Genomic DNA, 19,399 nt, shown 5'->3' with positions numbered 1-19,399 from the left:
CACCCTTGTTGCACAGCTCCGGCTGGCAGTGCTGGCAGGTTGTCCTCAGCATTTATTGTGCTGAGAGCCTACTGCTGCCGAATACACACACAACCTCAAGGCTACCTACTGTGGTGTTTCTAAACAGTCTGCTCTTCTAATTCCAGGATTACTGTGCTTAAGTCACATAAGGATGATGAACATGTGGAAAGGATCTTATGTCCTTACATCCACGGGGAGTTTTGTGCCTCTGTCCTGTTGGCATTAGTCATGTAAACCTCTTGTTCGTCTACCTTGGGAAGAGTGATTTGCTCAGCTTTTGGTGTTTTCAGCTGTTTTTGATGTGCTAACTGAACTAACTCAGTGATTGCTTATGTGTACGAGAATTAATTATAAATTTTGACTGCATAAAGCAGTCTTGTGGACTCAAACTTCATTAGTAATCTGATCAGCCAGCCACTGCAATGCTAACTGACATCATTGGCGCTGCAGATATCATAGCCAGAAGGCAGTGGACATTTGTGTGGAACACAGGAGGCAGAGTTTCACCAGCTCCTTGCTCTGAATTCATAATATCTCCCTCGTACCAGGGTAGCATGTGATGAGAGGACAGAGCACAAGGCTAGGCATTGTGTGCCCTGCTGAAACCTTGATTTATGACAAAGAATCAGTTGCTTTACTTTACTGGGGAAAGCAAACTACTTGGACTGCGGTGGTCTATTGCTGGGCATGGACTTGCACCTTGAGACTCCTGTTCCCTCACTTTCTTCATAGCCATAGTAAAATGTTCCAAGAGCTACTGCTGAAAAGTATAACACAAGAGTGAAGTGGTTATTTTCTTCTTTTAACCACTCTCTTCCTTACGTTATGTATGTGTAAAATAATTAAAATTATTCTTAGGGATACACAAAGCTTTTTGAAACCCTGACCCACCACCTGCAGGAATCTCATTGTTTGCTAGAAAAGAATTATTTTTGTTTTCAAAAAAAAAAAAAAAAAAAAAAAGCCCTGAAGAGTACAAAGAAACATTTATTTGCTGTCTGCATTAGTAAGAAAGATTAGACAGGCTGTAATCTTGGTCACTCTGACTTCTACAATTATGGAAAATTACGAAGATTGATGTTAGTTGCAATTTATCTTATTGCACAAATTTGCACAGGATGAATCTTCTCTTTTGAAATACATATTTTGCTAAAGCTAGCTCAGATATGAAGAGATTTCTATTTCTTTCTTTCCCCCATCAGATTGATAATAGACTGTGTAAGAAAGTGCTGAAGAACACAAAAAGAAAAAGTTGGAGCAATTCGAATTGTCATGGCAATATCCTAGATTTTTCAAGAAGTTTGGTTCTGTTTAGCTAGTCACTTTAATTTTCCTTCACTAACTTGTCTCCATTCTCTGCCATAATGATAATTCTTTATATGACTGTCAGCCCTTTGCATTGTGACAGCTTAAATTAATGTTTTGATATTTCTCCCTTTGTAAGAATACAACAAAGAAGACAACTGCCAAGGATAGGACAGAAACTGTATGAATGTAAAACAGACATTGTGCACCAATAAAGCCAGAAGGAACAGTTTTCATTTTATTGCCTTGTTAATAAGCTCTTGCAACAACTAATCCCAAGGACTGGGTTCTATAGGCTAGCACAGCCCTTCTGCTTCATCTGGATTGCAGTAAACTTCTTATTGAAGACCCTGGACTCTTCTGGGAATACTTCAGCCCATTTAGGTCAGGAGGTTTAATACCCAAAGCAGGCTGATTCAGCCTCTACTGCTACACCAACCATACATGTAAGCTTTGGTGGATTAGCTTGTTTTACAGTCATAATCACAATGGCACTCATTCGCAGCTGAAATCTTTTGCAAACTAATGTATGTTCATCTCATTTTTACATACCACTGCTCCAAAAGTTAAGAGGATCAATACTATGAATTCCAAAAGGAAGATGCAGGAGGAGTTGGATTTGGTTTTGCACTTAAAAAAGGAATGGTGGAAAGGAATTGCCTTAAGATGTTGTTGAGGTTTACGCCAGTCCTCATCAAAAGTTCAAGGCCTTCAGCATCATCCCTGTTCTTAACTTATGCTTCAAATACCCCCACCCCATCTGACATTGCCTTACATGAAACTTGACTTCAATGAGGATGGCGTTTTTTCAATATTCTTTAAAAAATCCTTTTAAAAATATCTGAGATATTCAGATGCAGTTTAATGTTTTATTACAGCTGAGGATTCCATTCTCTCATTTTTATCATTTTCTAGTTTTTCCTCTCGCACATTCCTTCAGGACCTGGCCTCACCTGAGACATACGGAATTTAAATGGAAGTAGAGCAAAAGAAAAAAAATCAATTAATCCATTCTTTGTGGCAGAAGCCACCAGATGATGCTGTTACACTTACAGCTTCTTAGCATGTGAGCAAGATTTCAGTTTTTGAAGGAATGCTGCATTATTATTATTTTAGTTTTACAGCAATCCTCTGAGAGATACTAGTAGCAGACTGTGTTTTTTACTTTATTCTCTGTACTGGGATGTAGTTCTTGGGACAATATAAAGAAGGCTCTAAAGAAAGTGCAGTTTGGATCACAAACCATCCTTTTGACCTGTACATCCCTCTCTTTCCAAGAGTGCTGGTCCCAAAGAGCTTCAAACAATAGATCAGAGGTGTGCAACATACTATTTGTCTTAATGGACCACGAGTGCTGAAAGCTGGAGATGAAAAATTTAATATCAGATTTGTCAAATATTTCACTGCTGATAGGATCATTTTAGCAGAAATGACCAATGACAGTGCTTATCCATCAAATTGAAGGTTTCATATAAAAAATAAATAACACAGGAGCACTGGGCATTTTGTGGATGACTCATTTATGCATTTTAATTAAAAATCTTGATTGTTTAAATGCAAATGAAGCAAATGCAGAAATGCCAGTACATTGCGTTGGCATGCTTAGAATCTCAGCAGCAGCTGAGGATTGGTTCAATCAGGTATAACAATGATAGGGCCCTGAGTGAAACGTGAGGAAGTTTTACTGTATCTGCAGAAGATATTGCCATCGGCTGCTCCTTCCTCTGTTTCTACCGGCAGGAACAACACCCACAGCAGCTATCTGAAGAAAATGAGAGCTCATACCTCAGCCAAAGTGCTACTGGACAGTGATCTGTTTAAGTAGGAAGACTTACTGAAGGGCACGTGTCAATGTTCAAACATCTCCAGATCTGAACAAGGCAACATTAAACTCTTCGGCCTTTGCTAGGAAGAAAGAAGTGGCATACACCTACCTGAGTTATATTTGCCCTTGAATTTCCAGGCTTGACTGCCATTTTATGCAAAATAAGTTCTATTTACTTTTTATAGATTATATTAGAAAGAATAAGCTGGCACGTACAGAAATCAAGCAAGCATGTTACAGAGCTAATGCACCCCAGGTTTGCTAAGCCAATTAAGCAATCAAATCAAGGTCACAGCTGAGGTGGACTCAATAGATCAATGAGATTGAATGGCCAAAATTAATACACCAGGAAATTAAATCAAAAGGATAAGGTTGAGACTAAATTTGGTTGGTTGATATTGGACTAGGGGGAATCTATGGGGAAGCTGTTTTCCTTTCAGGCCAATTTTGAAGCCAGTTTTCAGCCCAAAGCATACACACCTGGCCAACAAGTATACAAGTACTCCAAGGATGTTTATGTCCATCAGGTACTGGTCAGTCCCAAGGACACCTTCTAAAGCAGAGGCTGATCCTGAACTGTTTCATTTAAGGAGGTCTAATGGTATAACAACCATTGTGATGCCAGCAGCTCTACTTCATTATTCCCTTCCTTAAATCTCACTGTTGTAACAAGTTATTAGCTTGCTGTTCTGATTTTCCTCTTCTAAAAGAGTAAAGCCTTCCATGGAAGTGACACAGATGACAGCCAAATCAAGCAATAACAGCTTTGGGGAAAAAAATAATAAATCCTGAAGAATCTCCCTAATTATGTACAAAATATGCAGAGTTTGGTGTTTACTTTTAGGGACCTGTATGTAGTGCTGTTTCTCCATTATAGTGTGCAAATATGCAAGTGTGTGTTTGAGATAAGGCAGTATCACCCTGGTATAATGAAAAGGAAATGAAAGGAAAGAGTTCAAAATGCTTTATTTTGGGGGATCCTTCAGTCGTGGTGTTGACAGCAGCCGTAGTGTTTCAGGTTGCGTGCAACTTACAGCTCCTATTGAAGGTCTCTGAGGCAGTAGCACAGCTGTTAACAAATCTCTTACCTCTTTCCTCGTTAATTGAACAGTCACGAGAGGGAAAAGCCTTACATCCAGGAGCTCCCCGTGCTGGTGGGAAATTAATGCTCTGTTTCTCAACAAGGTCTTCGGTTCTTCACAGGTCCTGCTCCTGGTGATTAAGACCAGATCTTCGTGTGGATGCTGCTGGAAAAGGCTGAGGCCGTGTTGGCCACCAGGATGAGCACTCATCATCCTGCAGTATCTGCCGGTCTAATTGTGGGTTGCTTGTCAAAAAGAGAGATAAGGAGGGCAGGTTGTAAGTACTGAGGTGTGCTTTCTTCCTTCCATTCCTCCTTTGGCAGGAGGGAAGTCCTGAACAAGGCACGTGGAGCCTCTCCTCCCCTCTCTGCATGCTTCATCAGCAGGAATTAATTACCAGCTCTCCAGGTCACGCCAGCCATCTGCCCCATCAGCACTGGCCAAGACGCAATGGAAGGGCATGTATGAGCTTCGGGGTTTTAACTGGAGCTGGGAGAGGGAGAAAAAAAGGAATTTTTTTGCTGGTTGGCTTGAGTGTGGCCATGGGTTTGTAGAGCCTGAAGGCTGATTGCTGACCATGCATGCTGCAGCTCAGCACAGAGTGTGCCAACGGCTGAGACTTATGTGACGACTGTCACCCAGCACAAGGAGCGAGCTGCCGAGCCAGGCCTTCTGTTTGGCAAAGCCCGACGACGCTGCTGAATTAAAGACATAATTGGGGTTTTGGCAAAATTGCAACACAGCTGCCCAAGGTCATCTCCAGTGAAAGTAGCTGAGGAGGTTTACACAGAAGATGTTAATTGGATTTTCGTTTTCTCTTTAGAAAGGTTCAGAGCTATCGGATCTCACCACACTACATGCTGCATGAATATGTCCAATGATATTGTGAGCTGTGTTCAATCTTAACGGCTTTCCATCTCCGTAACAACGGTATTAGCATTAATATTGTGCCCAGGGCTCTGAGTGTGGATACTAATGGAGCTCAATCAGCTCTAAAAGAACAAAGGATCTCTTTTATATCGCACCCTGTGACAGTCAGAGGATTGGATTAGCAACTTGTCAGTCCTTTGTTTTGCAGCTTTTTTTGATGCTTTCTGAAATACTTGGATAGTACGTAGAATTGTTTTATCTGAAAAATTAATACAAAACAATAAGTGAAAGCTGTGTGCTATTCCCTCCTGACCTGATTATTGCAGATTATTTAACTAAGTAGCCAGCATACTCCCTAATTTAAGTAAGTGCTGAATTCCTACAATACAAAACGCTATCTTTTCTCATAAAATAAGCCCAAGAAAGAGCAAGCTCAATTGCCAATTATGCTTCTTCCATGAAATCTCTTCTATCCCCTTCAGGATAGGTTTGGGTAAAAATATAATTGCAGCGGATAAGGAAGCTTAAGAAAAGACGTAAGTGAAAAAATGTTATGTGTTGGCATCTGATTGATCCATTTGAAAGGAAGAGAAGGAGAATTTGATGAGATGGTAAGGAGCTCATAGTTTGTTTCGAAGGAACCCAGCATTTTTAACCTGTACAGGGTGCTGAGCTATAATTAAGAACGGCAAGTCAGTGAAAAATCTATTTAAACTCCTGACAGCTTCTCCAGATTAGCATTTTTGACATCTACATTCACTCTGGCAAATCACTGATGTGATTTTTTTTCAAATTTATATTTTTATTAGCTTCCTGCATATAATAACAAAGTGAAAATGATGTTACAGTCTGGACAGGTCTTTAACTCAAAAGCTCAGAACTTGCAATGTGCTTAATTAGCTGCCTGATTATTGTTTTATTCTGAAGGAAATTTTGTAAATGTGCTTTCATCTATAAAGCATATTTAAAATGAAAGCAATTGTTTGATTCTGTTAGTTGGGGAGAACTATAGCAAGCCCTGGATTACAAAGTACCGTGATTAATTGATGTCAAGATATTCATCTCTGCCTTTTTTTTTTTTTTTCAGAGATGGTTGAATCACTGAATAACAAAACAAATATTTGGGTATACTTTGAGTTATGTAAGACTTTCCCATTAATAATTATTCAGCCAGGGAAGAGTAAGGCTTAGGCCTTGTAACTTGGGTAGAGGTACAGTATTCTAAAGCACGTCAGCAGTCTTCCTCATGCAGCGAAGAACTCGCAGAAACGTTTAAGTCAGATGCACTGCGAATGTGTTGGTTTAATTTGATAGCAAAGAAATACCATCATTAACTAGAACGCTTTCAGATTACTGTTTGTGTTGCATAATTCAACATTTGCCAAAGTTCAGGAAAGATACACACTAAGTAGAAATTATTACTTTGATAATGCTGCTACATTTCTTCTTATTATTTTTAATATGGCTTTTTAATTTGGGTAATGAGTGTATATCACTAATCATTTTGAAAGCCTATTACCAACACCAACCAATCCGTCAACTTGAGTTAATAATTTGCTTTATTATAAAAATTGGAACTGGACACAGCTGTAGAGGACTGAAGGAAAGAAAAATTATGCCTCCTTAGCAGATAACCTATTTTCCTCTGCTCACGCAGTGCCCCTTGTTCTGCTGGGACTTGTTTCCCCACTGCTGGAATTCCATTGGTAGCCATTAAGCTCCTGCTTGAGACACTTTCCACTGCAGGGCATTTGGAAATTAAATGCTCAAGGAATTAGACAAAGACGGTCGTCTCCCGTACTTAATTTTCCTGTGTATTATTAGTAGCTGCCTCTGCACTGCTAATGCCCTTCTCCCACTGTGTAGGCATGAGCTGGCAAGGTCATTTATTTTTGAACGTGTTTACTGGAAAAATGCAGTTGCATCTGAATGATTGTTTTGGGAAAAATAAAAATCTTTGGATGACTCATAAGTGAAGAAAAAAAGGTCATTTGAGAAGATTTCAGAAAGAGAAGAAATTGATAAGGAATATGGAAATGCATTCTAATTAGAATGAAAAGTTTGAAGACTGCACCCTGTAGTGAAATTAGTGTCTGCAGCAGACAATGCTCCTCATTAACAAACCGGGACCTCACTTTTATTACACTTAAACCAAGATTCTTCACTGTGTCCTACCACTTAAAAATATGCATCAGTGACCACAATGCTCGCAACTGTGGTTATTCTTAACCATCTCTGGTCACAAGTAGATAAAAACTTGGAAAGAAGCACGAGTTGGAAGAGAGATGCCAGGGAGATATGGAGTGTATTATGCTGAAGTTGAATCTTTCTTTGAATGGTGGAAGAATAATAAGGACCCTGCCTACTGAATCATGCTAAAGTACAGCATTTATTTATTTTTAGTACAGTTTCATCTAGTGACAATGCAGTCATTATAGCCTTTTGTTGTTAAGGTGTGTGTATATTTCTATTTGAAAACCCTACCATAAAAATGCTTGAACAGTGAAGCTTTTAAAGCCAGACTTTTCCAGACAGTCACGATTCCAGTTCCCCCCAAGTTCTGATATCTTCTCGTGACTTTGGGTCACTGCACGGGAAGGAGAGAAAACAAAGCAAAAAAAAAAACAACCCCGCAATGGGCAAACTTTCTGAGTAATAGAAATGAGGACTTTTTTGGTTTTTTTTTTTAATAACATCTTACTTTGAAATTAGTCCTTCTCTGTAGTTGAGAGGAGTCATAGTCCCTTTCTTCCCTGCAGCTTCTACACCCCATATTGCCCTTCCCTCCCCTGCTGCTACCAGCCCAGGGGATGAGTCCACCTCAAAAAGATCATCGTAGTCTGCTGCTCAATGCAGGCAGCCCAGGTGAATGCAAAACTAAACACAGCCCAAACCTGACACGTTCCAGGTCAATGAAATTCTTTTTCAGGCTTCCCAGGGGAAAATCTCACCAAAAGTCAACTACTTGCAGATGGAGTTGAAAGAAAAATAAATACAGATTTCCACTTTGCAGTGGAAAAGGCTTTCCCTGCAATATGTTGAGCAGCACGTCATTGCTGCGTGCAGCCCATGGGAAGCAGAGCCACGGCTGCAGCAGATGAAGCACCGAGGAGTGCCAGCTGCAGTGAGCACTGCTGGGCCACGGCCACAGAGCCCTTGTGCAGGGCTGTCCTGCAGGCAGGTTCCCCCTCCACCTGTGTTTCCATAACCAGCAGCCTGCAGTGAGCACCAGGTGTCTCTGGCAGAGAGAAAACCTGACTCGCATAGCAAGAGGAGCGACTTCTATTTACTCCTTCAGCCCTTGCGAAAGAAAGGGGGGTTGAGGGTGTAGATAAAGGTAATAAACAACTCCAAGCTCTGGTAGCATCTGAAATGATTGTGCTGTTTATGGTTTCTTTTGGCTACAAGTAACTCTGTGTCTGTTCAATAGCCGGTGGTGCCTTCCTACTGATAGGACCGAATCCCAGCACGGAGCCATCGCCACAGGCAGGAGGATGACAAACAGGAGGCACAACAGGTACAAGGCAGAAATCTGTCTTAAATTCACTCGACTCGTCTGCTGTTTTATGGGCCTTGTTGTCGCCGCTCGCACACTTGTATTCCACTGGTGTCAGTACAGCAACTTCACTGAAGTCCTCCTGTGTAAGAGCACTTCAGGCCCTCCAGATACAGAAGAGAAAGGCTTTTCATGCCATGGCAAAGCCTGACTTTGCACACACACCGCCCCCACCCTCACGGCTCGTGGCGTTATTCTTGCTGCATTGCACCATTGAGCTTTGGGGTGGATGTTTTTAACCAGGTGGTTATTTTTGCTTTCTACCTGAGCAGTACCAGCTGCTGGGCTTAGGCTGGAGCAGGGGTGTGTGGGGATGCCCCGTGCCATAGGGACAGAGCTGGAGAGCTGCAGCTAATTGCAGTCCAAAATCATAACTTTAGACAACTCTAATGTTTGCAGCTGGAAAGACTTAAAAGCTATTTGCTTCTAATCTCCCTCTGACAATCAATGAATTGAACAGTAAATGTTATTAGACTAATTTACTGTTCATCAAGAGTAAGAAATGAATAGAATAATTTACTATTCATACATCCAACTGTGTGACGTGCGTACTGATCAGTTTGAAAGAAAAAGTAACATTATGGTTCCAGTTCTCCTCCCATACCTTTTTTTATTCTAATTTATTTCCATTCTCATCTGTGAATCTGCTCTGGCTTTGCCCCAGTGCCAGAATGACCACATCTGTTTGGGAGCACATCTGTGTTGGAACACAGGAAAATGTGCAACCCACTGTGATTTCCATGGGGGGAAGCAGTCACAAACCCACTCCCATCATGCCCACCAACCATATCCCTCAGTGCCACAGCTCCACAGTTCTTGAACACCTCCAGGTGACTCCATCACCTCCCTTGTCAGCCTGTGCCAACACCTCACCTCTCGTTCAATGAAGAAATTTATCCTAATATCCAACCTGATGCATCTTGAGCATCTTGTTTTCTGCTGGGGTAAGCCCAGTGGAGCACACCAGGAGGCAATTGGATAAATTGCTCTTTCTGGACCAAAACTTGGGTAGTGTTAGACATTTAGAAATGCTGAAGTACTGCATTTCTTACAGAATCAAGCTAAATTCATATGTGGAAATAATAGAGCTGTATCATCTTCAATCAAATGATCTCTGAATACATATTTGAGATATTAAGGTGAGAATACCGGTCCCTTTCTGGATGCCACAGGCCCAAACACAAAGAAAGCAGATCAAAAACCATATAACATGGCTGGAACTGAGGTTGTCAGTGGGATTCATGTTGCCTGCTGTGTGGATGCTGTTATTCTCAGTGATGGTTCTGGGAGTCAAAAACCTGGAGTTCCTGGCTCTGGTCAGAGATCTGGCAGCCCCAGTGGCCTCATCTCCCAACCCAGAACAATACCAATGTCCCATCTACTAATACTGCTTGTCTACACTCTCTTTTTCTGCAGGTTGCACCAAAAAGAAGCAGCTTTTCAGTTCAGAGGAAATAGCTGGTTAGTGCACACGGACAACTTCTCACTTCAGCTGTATGGGCTTTCCAGCACCTCAAGAGATCCCACAGTTTTTGTTTTGATAAACAAGATGCCATCCACCATCTGCCATCTCCCATTGCCTCTGTCAGGAAGAACAGTTTGGAGAATTCTTCCAACTGGAAGAGTCTCAGCTGTCTCTGCGCTTCAACACTATCCTTTCACATAATCTTCAAAGATCTGTCCACAAGCTCTGAAATGTTAGCATGGAAAAGCAAATAAGAAAAAAAGAGAGAGAGAGAGAGAGAGAGATCTGACCTTGAAGATTTAGGATTGGTTTTGCTTTTAAAACTAAGGAAAAAAAAAATACCTGCAACAAAGCAGAAAAATAGAATTATAACTTTCTTAGGAGTTACAAGCTGCATCATTTTTCCCAGGGCCTGACAGTCAGGCTTGTTTTTTCCTTCTCACACAACAGTACCAGGCAGAGATCCCATCAGCCAAAAGCCACTTCAAATCCCCCAAGCAACCCTCTTTTCAGAGCATTTCCTTTCATGCACATGAGATGTAAGGAGAGCTCAGGAAGATCCTCCGATGAAAGCCTTCCTCCCAAGTCGTCGCCTTTGAAGAAGAGCCCCAGTGCCAGTGAAGCTCCACTGGAATTTGCCCTTTCCCATGATTCACAATGGGGATGTGATGCAATTTCCGAGCCATGCTCCCTCTGGAATATACCACACAGAGTCTGAGTTCAGGTGGGGCCGTGCATCTTTCAGAACCGTTCACATGGCTGACCCACATGTTGATAATTTGCAGTGAGCCAGGTGGGATTATCTGTGGTATAGTTGCAGCTGGTGGCAGCACAGCCAGTAGGAGAGCACCGTTACTGCTTCAGCATTAACAAGAAATGGTGCCAAAGGCTGGCTGCGATCATGTAAATAGCTCATGGAGGGGGGCCATGAGGATTATGACTACCTGGTGCTGCAGAGTGGATGCCACCTGAGAAAAGATGCTCGTGCCCACAGGGGAGAGCGCTCGCTGCCAGCATGGATATGGGGTCAGTGCAGCTCCTGCCCTGCACAGCAGAATGTTGGACTGCAGGGCTGGCTGAGCTGCAGCCAGCTCCCATTGCTGTGCGAGGCAATGTTTAAAAAATAGAATCAACACATCAAACGATGTGTCATGTAAGTTTTCCATGTCAAGGAAAATAGCCTGAGGCCCTTCTTCCCACATTTGCCGCTACAACAGCCAGACAACCTGGCCCCAAAATTTATTCTGGTCTTTAATCAGGAAAAATCCCTGTGATCTCTGAGGTTGGGCTTCACGGTTTTGGAAAGAGATGATGTGGTTCACTAAAAGGAAGGCGCTTGCCCACTGTTCTTGAGGTCTGTGGTCACTGTGAGAGTTGCACTCATTGTGCATCACCTGCAGAAAAAGTGGAAATGCTCTCATTTGCCCCAGTCGTCTCTGTGCAGTAAACATCCAGCGTAGCAGCTTCAGAGCCATTACTCATGCTATGTTTCCCTCTGTATACACAAAAGCAGATGCTATCCAGCACCCGGATGACCCCAAGTTCTGCTTTCATCCTGAGCTAGTTTTGTTTTATTTTTTCTCCATGCTCTTCATGCTGAGGTTTACCTTTCCCCATGATTTTGTTGCCCCAAGAACAAAGCTGGCCCTCCACAAACCATGCACAGTGAGGCTGTGTAGGATGTGTGCATACTCTTACTGTTGATTTTAGTTTCCTAATTTAGAGCACAAATACAATGTCCAAGTGGCCAGAGCGAGATTACTCCTCCATGCACATCATCCTTCCCTTTGCACCTCAGGTAGCCATTGCACATTTCCTTTGACTCGGACTACAGTGAGAGATTGGTTTTGCCTTTAGGATGGGGCAGCAGCACAGAGGTGCCAACTCAAGGTGTAGGACTATCACAGGGCTCTCAGCACTCTGAGCCATTCATGGATCTTGCAAGATCACACCTTGCAGGAAAGATAAACCCAGATATGATCTTGGGTTTAAAACCCAAGCCCTAAACAGGCTTTGAGGCCAATGCACAATTTCTCAAGCAGGCAATATGGTTTTCTTGTATATATAATAAACCTCAGTCATCGGGATTGCTGTGAGCTGCCACAATGCATACTCTCCCGTGGTGCAGCCCTGGTCGCTCTCACTGATGTGTGCTATTTCTGAACTAAAGCATAAGGTTTATCATCCCTGCTGTTCTACCCTGCAAGCAGGAGTAAAAAAGGTCGACTACTGTGTTCAGGCAGCATCAAATTACTGTAAAACAAGTGAGATACTGCAGCGATATATGGCGAGTCTCGGCATCTTCACTTCTTTCAGGCTTGCATTATAAATGGGTCACAAACTGTTGCTTTCATAATAGAAAGATGAGCCATCAACTCACTCATCCCTTCCAAATTAATATTCAGTGAGGATTTGCAAATGAAACTGTTTCATACCTGGGCATGCCACGGAGCACCTGGAGTGCTTTGTCTGAGCTATGTAATGGGGAGTTCGGTGTCGTAAAGCAATTTACAGGCTGTCCTAGGGCTTCTTCTGATAAAAACGATGACAGTATGCACAGCTAGGCAGAGGATAAGTGTTACAATGAAGTCTGGGCTGGACATAGGAGAGAAATTTGGCACTTCTAATCAGTTTTTTTGTCTCCCAAACCCAAAGATCTCTTACATGTCACCCAAACCTGGCCACACAGAGTCACCAGGGTCAGGCTGCCGTTCTTCCACTGCTCACACCAAGCTCCAGGTTCAGCCAGGTTGTGCTTCCTCCATCAGCACTGACCAATATCAGCACCAATATCTGCCCTTCTGTCAGAGGAGAAACACCTTTATCTTCTCAGGCTGAAAGAGAGCCACTCAATAGATCTGCATCTACAGACTGCAGCAGTCTTCTCATCCATCTGTCGAAATGTGCATACCTGGCTGCGTCGGAGGCCACAGATACAGCACTCAGCTGGAGATGACTGTGGTGATGCTGGGAGATGCTGTTGGAGCAGCCCCATGGGGGCCCCCAGCCCTGACCTGTGCTCATCGCGGCTGATGGAGATGCCTCGAGCAGGAGCTCACGTCTGGCGGAGCCCGGTGGCAAATTGGAAGAGCTCTTCCCAGAGTGAGAAAGAAGCTAATTTCTTACTAATTATTTGCCAAACAGCATGTAATTAAATAGCGCAGAACTGTCGACAATGCATCTTTGGGTCTTTAGGCCATATTTTTCCTGTTCGTGGCACGCTCCTCCAGCGCTTCAAGGCTACTGCATGCTGCAGAGCAGCGGAGGAGCAGAGTGATAATTGAACAATTAACAAGTGATGTCATAAAACATTGTGCTTAAAATAAAATGCGTAATTAAAATAACTGAAGCACAAAAAAAGATGCAACGGCGTACAGAAAAAGCACACACACTAAAAAAAAATAAAAAAAAAAATCCTTGAGAATAAGTAAGTCCCATGTAGGAACTAAGATATGCCATTTAAAGGGAAAAAAATAGCACCAGAGTGGTTAAGCAAAGACGTGGAGTAAACTAGCAAGCAATGATGATTTGCCAAAAACTATACTAATGTTGCAAAAGAAGTATTCTCTGTAGTTAACAAGTTTGGGCCATAAAACAGTCCTTCGGTGGCTCCCTGTGTCATTATTTGCTACCAAGACACTGTGCTGATGGGCTCCTCGGGATCCGGCGTTAGATCAGTAAGCAGGAAAGCAGAGGTCCCCCCAGATTTCCTGCCTGGAGAGCTGTTAGGATCCGCGCTAGTTCTTTAAAGAGCAGAGCTGCGTACAGTGCTGCACTCAAAATGACCCCGTTAGGAATATAATCTGCTACAAATGAGACGTTTGGAGGGAAAAATAACACAGGAAAGCCAAAAGAAAAGAGAGAGAAAAAAAAAGAAAGAAAGAAAAAAAAACATGCCGGCTTGACTTCAGCTCATCCTAACAAACGTGGTTTGTGAGGAGCCCCTATCCTGCTCTTGGGAAGGCCAGAGAGGGATTTAAGCATCACCACCTCTCCAAGGCTGGGCTCAGGCTGCTGCTGCCCAGCAAGTGCCCAGCTGCAGTGCCTGTGCTCCTGTTCATTCGCAGCATGCACAGCCCTTTACTCCTGTTTCTCTGCTTTCCTTCAGCGTGTTATTTCTTAAACTCTAGACACTAGCAGAGATTTTAAAGCATGAGGCAGACGTGCTTTCCAAGAATAATTGCTCTCTGGCTGCTGCACAGGAGCTCTGCTCATGCATTTCTGGGAGATACTTGCAGACTGCTAACTGCTCTGGAAGCCTCCTCAGCCTTTGCTGCCTGCAAATGGCATTATTAGTCGCTAATAGCCTCAGCTCACCATGTTGTCTCTTGGTTAGTTAGCAGCTATTCTGCAAGTCAGAGGCAGGGAAAGAAGCACATATGTTTAAGCAGGAGCCAACTTCTGATCTGTTAAAAAAAAAAACCTGGAAGGTTTCCTTAGAGCAATCCCACCATTAGGGAAGCGATGAGTAAGGAATGTTTCAGCACGGGGTGGGATGTCCACACCACCTCCCACACAGCAGCTGCTGCTCTGGGCCTGGTTCCTGAAGGGAAGGACACAGAGGATGCTCTGCTGCTTGCAGCTGGCACTGGCCATGGAGCAGGAGGAGAACCGGTTCCATTGCAGCAGGTGATGGGGAACAGAACGTGGTGCCAGGACCCAAAAATCTGTGGCACAGCATTTCCAGACTAAAGGGCTGCCCTACTCAGAGCACTTAAATGACAAATATACCTACGTCTCATTAAAAGTCAAGGGGTCTTAATAACAAGATCTTTGCTGCTGTGTTGATCTTTTTTAAAGGTTAGGGATTGGGTTTGTTTTGTTTTGTTTCATTAAGGTTACTTGCTCACCTGCTCATTCCTTTCTGGATATTGTAGGATTCTATTATTTACTGCTCAAGCAATTCCAAGAACTGCTCTACTGACATTTCATGGTATTTAGTATTGACCAAACACTACATGATAAATCTTTATAATACTCCAGAGAGACCATCAAGGGAGTAGTTACAAATATATACATTGCAGCATGTTGTGTTCTGGGTTAAATGAAATATAAAATCACATCCCCGGCCTGGGTACTAATGGCTCCATCAGTATTCCATCACACTCCAGCTGCAAGTACAGTGGTTGCCATTAAGACATCACCATTTGTCTACGGCTGCTGATCGTATCTGATGGATCTTCCCCTCAGTATGTGGGGAAGGAAACGGGAACTGTGGTAACATCTGTGTCTTGCCCCATCCACTGCTTGAATGAGGGACAGCTGTATGGACAGAAGGATGGACTACCATCACAGGCTGAGGCTGCACACTGCCATCCCGCGTGCTGTGTGTTCTCTGCTCCAGGAGATGGAGCATTTCCAAAGCTTCCAGAAAGTTCCGGATTAGTTTCGAGTTTTGGGTAATTTATAGCCAAGCTGATTTCACCATCATTAGCTTTTATACATTCAAACAAGGTTTAATTTTGTTTGGAAGATGCAGACGTGTGTACAGCTAGATAATGCCCTGTTTATTTTACTGACTAATTCATCACTTAAAGTGCAGGACTATAGGTTGGAAGACCAAGACTTATGCAGACTCCCATACCCCTAAATCAAGCCAATAAAAGTTAAATTCACACTGTTTGCAAGCACTTTATGCAGATGGAAAATGTCACCTTGTCTGAAATACTTTATGGCATGATGCAGAAGCAAAAAAGAAATCCCACAGTGAGAGATTAAAAAGCTTCACTAATGCTTAGCTGGGAGGCACACAGTTCTGCACTACCTCCTTGCCATGCGGTAGGGAGGCTTCCCCAGGAAGCAGCATCACCTCAAGCAATGCTCTGTGCACAAACCCACCGCAGCATCACCAGCCCTGGCCTCCTTCCCCCTAAAAGGGTGAAGGGCTGCTCAGCCCAGGTGGTACGTGCTGTGCCTGGGGTGAGGGGCTGCCCGCATGGCTGCAATGGAAGTTGGCAGGGTGGGTCTGCGGGGTGCCCCAAGCCCTCATGCCATGACATCACCAACTCCACACTGTCTCCTGGTACCCAAGACATTCCCATAACCATGTCCCTCAGTGCCACATCTCCACATTTCTCAAACGCTTCCAGAGACGATGACCCCACCACCTCCCTGGGCAGCCTGTGCCAATGCCTCACCACTCCTTCAGAGAACTTTTTCCTTATATCCAACCTGACCCTCCCCTGGCGCAACTTAAAGCCGTTACCCTGCACCCACAAAGGCTGGGCCCGGCACGGCAGCAGGAGCTGGGCTGCTTCCTGCTGCAAACCTCACAGAGTTCCTTGCCATGGTTTCGCCAAAAGGCAAAGGGCTGCTGTGCTCCCTGTGCTCCGGCGGCTCTGCCGACTGCAGGCGGAACATTAAATGATCTGAAAGCATTTTTACAGTGGGGAAGTAGAGACTCTGCAAACAGCTAATGGGTGTATTTCAATTCCCTATTAATTGCATATTTATTACTTGGCTGCTGCAAGGAAACGTCATGTTACGTTGATTAAAGCTTTGCAAGCTGTACAGTAAATATTTTAAACAAAAAAGGTTTTGATCTTGGTTGCTGTAGGGAAGGGTGGGGGGAAGCTGCCATTAGAGTTGCTATAATTAGTAGGCTCCATTACAGAAAGTGTTTCCCACAGGCTCTGCAACATGCTTCGCGTGTGTGTGTCTGCATGGATTTAGACAGAATAGCATTTTATATATCCGTATTTATATAAATGATATATTTATATACATATATATAGTGTGTAAGGAGAAAAAGAGAAAGTCTATGCTCACATCTTGCCAACAGGCAAGATGAAAGACTGAAAAGGCAGAAGGGACAGGGGGATATGCATGCACTCATGGGAAGGCTGGGGGTAGGTGAGCAGCCATCCAGCCCCAGCTGCCCACATCACACATGTCTCATTAATTAAGCCATTGCCTTTGTTTCTAAGCGCTGAGGCTCTGCACATATGCTTGTGGTCTCCCTCGCTTCCCAATGTCAACCTGGAGCTGCACACACAGGCAGATCACACTGGGCAGGCCCTAGCGTTATGGGACACAGGATAGGTGGCCATGGCAGAGATGCTGAGCTTTCCCTCCTGGCCATCTGCCTGATGCTGTCAGCACACCACAACCTCAGCAATACAGAGAAAAGCCAATCTGTAGTGCTGACACACTGCATCAGCTTCATCACTCCCATTCGGCCCCTGCTTACCGCCTGCACAAGAGGCTGCAAAACCCAAAAATGGTGGTGAGTTTCCACTGCACTACACGGCACACAGAGGGCCTGTCCTGTGGTCATCCTGCAGTGCAGAGCTCTGATAGCACAGGATCTCCCCTGCTCTGCCAGCTTTTCCCTTCTCAACATCTGACATGAAATGGAGAAGACATCAGTCATGCCCAACCCAATGTCCATGGGTACTGCAGTGGGACAGGATGAGCAGCAGCTCCCAAATACAGGTGTGGGAGGTGCAGAGTTGTCTGTGCTCGAGGCAGTCTTTAGCTTTTAGATTGAGGTAGGGAGGGCTTGGCCACGCAATGCAGGTCTTCCACTATGCGGTAATTTACTTTATTTTGTAGCCCTCAGAGCAGTCATGGTGCTCTGTATTCCCATGTTGTTTTCCCAGAGTTCGTAGCTGCTACAGGCAAACCAATGGGCAATTTTCAGGAGAAAAATTTGTTGTTGTCAAGTCTTAGGAGTTTATTAAGCTGCAGTGTTTGGCTTGGCTCATTTCCTATAGCAGCTCCCTCTTGGAGCTGTGCGATTGCGAGGGATGCAGCAGTTATTAACAGTAAAACAAGTTTCAGCCTCTTATGATTGCGCATGAGGGCTCAAAAGTGGGAACCTTCAAAGGCACAAAACCAGAAATTATTCAGAATTTATTTTTTCCACGAGGTTTTTGAAAGCCAATTTAAAATTCAAGGGACCTTATGTCTGATTTTCGAAACAAACGTTGGCAGTGCTAAGACGAAATGAGCCGTATTTACATCTCACTGATTTCTGTGAATGAAAGGGTGGCAGCAGGGCGGGGGGACGCGACTGCATTTGGCAAGTCCCACTGCAGAGAAAAGAAATTAAATAAACAAAGTGGGAGCAGAGTACTTTCAAAAAGAATCAAACAGCATGGACCATTAATGTTTCAAGAGATAGGAGCTGTATGTGAGCCAACCATCCCCAAGATATTTATTCCCTATCTTTAAAATAGGGAACTGCATTAGAACAGGTAGAATCTTTCAAAGCAGGGAAAAATTTTAAGGGCACTCACTACCCTTTAAAGAAGACTTCAAAAACCATCTCCAGCATTGAGCTGAATAAGTTGGAGAGATTTGTAGGTTATAGCGAGGGAGAGTGATGGCAACACATACGGAGCAAGATGGATACTGCAGTAAACAAACCTCCCCCAAACCAGCAGCGGGTGCATCAGCTCAGGAACAAATGGCTCCTTGTCGAGAAACGTGTATTAGAGACAAGAAATGGGTAAACACCAGCTTCAAGCCTTTGTTAGGGAAGGGGAAAGCCAACTAACTAGCCTTGACCACTGGGCTGGTGAGGAAGAACGTAGCTAGATACTCACTCCTTCGTAGACTGGGATGTAGCCTTGAGGAAGCTAACCCCTCAAGGCTTTGAAATTAGAAATGATGAAAAGGGAGAAGTTTTCATTACAAAGGAGGACAGCACAGCACAGCTATAGAGGCAGAGCTTCAAACAGTGCTGCTTTAAATCTGCAACAAAGCCAGCTACTGCGCGGGAAGAAAGCGAATCCACGCTTCTATTCATCCTGCACCATCAAGGGCAACACGCAGCTCGGCTTTCTGTGCGTCCCGGCTGGTTTGTAAGAATGAACTATTTTATCTCAAGGAAAGAGACATTATCATTAATTGACTTGCATAGTGCTTTTCACTAATAGCTGGGTGCTGTAAAACAGAGATACTGTAATCATGCCAAGAGTTTGAAAATTAGCAAAGATTGCTGGGCTTTCCCCCCCCTGGTGATTGCTCCATCTGGTGAGGGGTGGGCAGGCAGTGGCCCAGGGTTTCCCCCGTGCTCCCAGCATCACTGTGTGTGCTCCTGGAGCTACATCCCTGTGAGCATCCAGCCCAGCTGAGTGCCCATGGCCAGCAGGAAGGATGGACCTGGGTGTCTGCATCAGTCCAGTGTGGCTCAACGGAGCTGCTTGCACCTGGTGTGCAGTCAGGGACACCTTCCCTATCCTCCCTGAAGGCTAACATGTTCCCAGATAGTAGGAAAGGTGCTTAATATAATATGAGATCAGGTCCAGGACACTCCATTACCGAGGAGA

The 19,399-nt window shown here is 43.9% G+C and overlaps 1 long non-coding RNA gene across 3 annotated transcripts in view; it reads left to right on the top strand.

The window, feature by feature from the left end:
* LOC101748554 overlaps window positions 1-16,455 on the top strand; it is a 51,433-nt gene extending 34,978 nt beyond the window's left edge. Inside the window, exons 6-8 of one of the 3 annotated variants that reach the window (XR_005859521.2) lie at window positions 8,534-8,620; window positions 10,076-10,917; window positions 12,780-16,455. This is a non-coding gene — a long non-coding RNA (uncharacterized LOC101748554). Of the gene's footprint in view, window positions 1-8,533; window positions 8,621-10,075 lie in introns of all 3 variants that reach the window. The other 2 variants (XR_001464177.4, XR_212085.5) reach the window with 2 other exon arrangements.
* The last annotated feature ends 2,944 nt before the right edge of the window (window positions 16,456-19,399 follow it).

The sequence above is a fragment of the Gallus gallus genome, chromosome 4 (genome assembly GCF_016699485.2).
Source record: "Gallus gallus isolate bGalGal1 chromosome 4, bGalGal1.mat.broiler.GRCg7b, whole genome shotgun sequence".
Classification (NCBI taxonomy): Eukaryota; Metazoa; Chordata; class Aves; order Galliformes; family Phasianidae; genus Gallus; species Gallus gallus.
The sequence above is the reverse complement of the archived record's forward strand: the minus strand, read 5'-3'. Positions and strand labels throughout refer to the sequence as shown.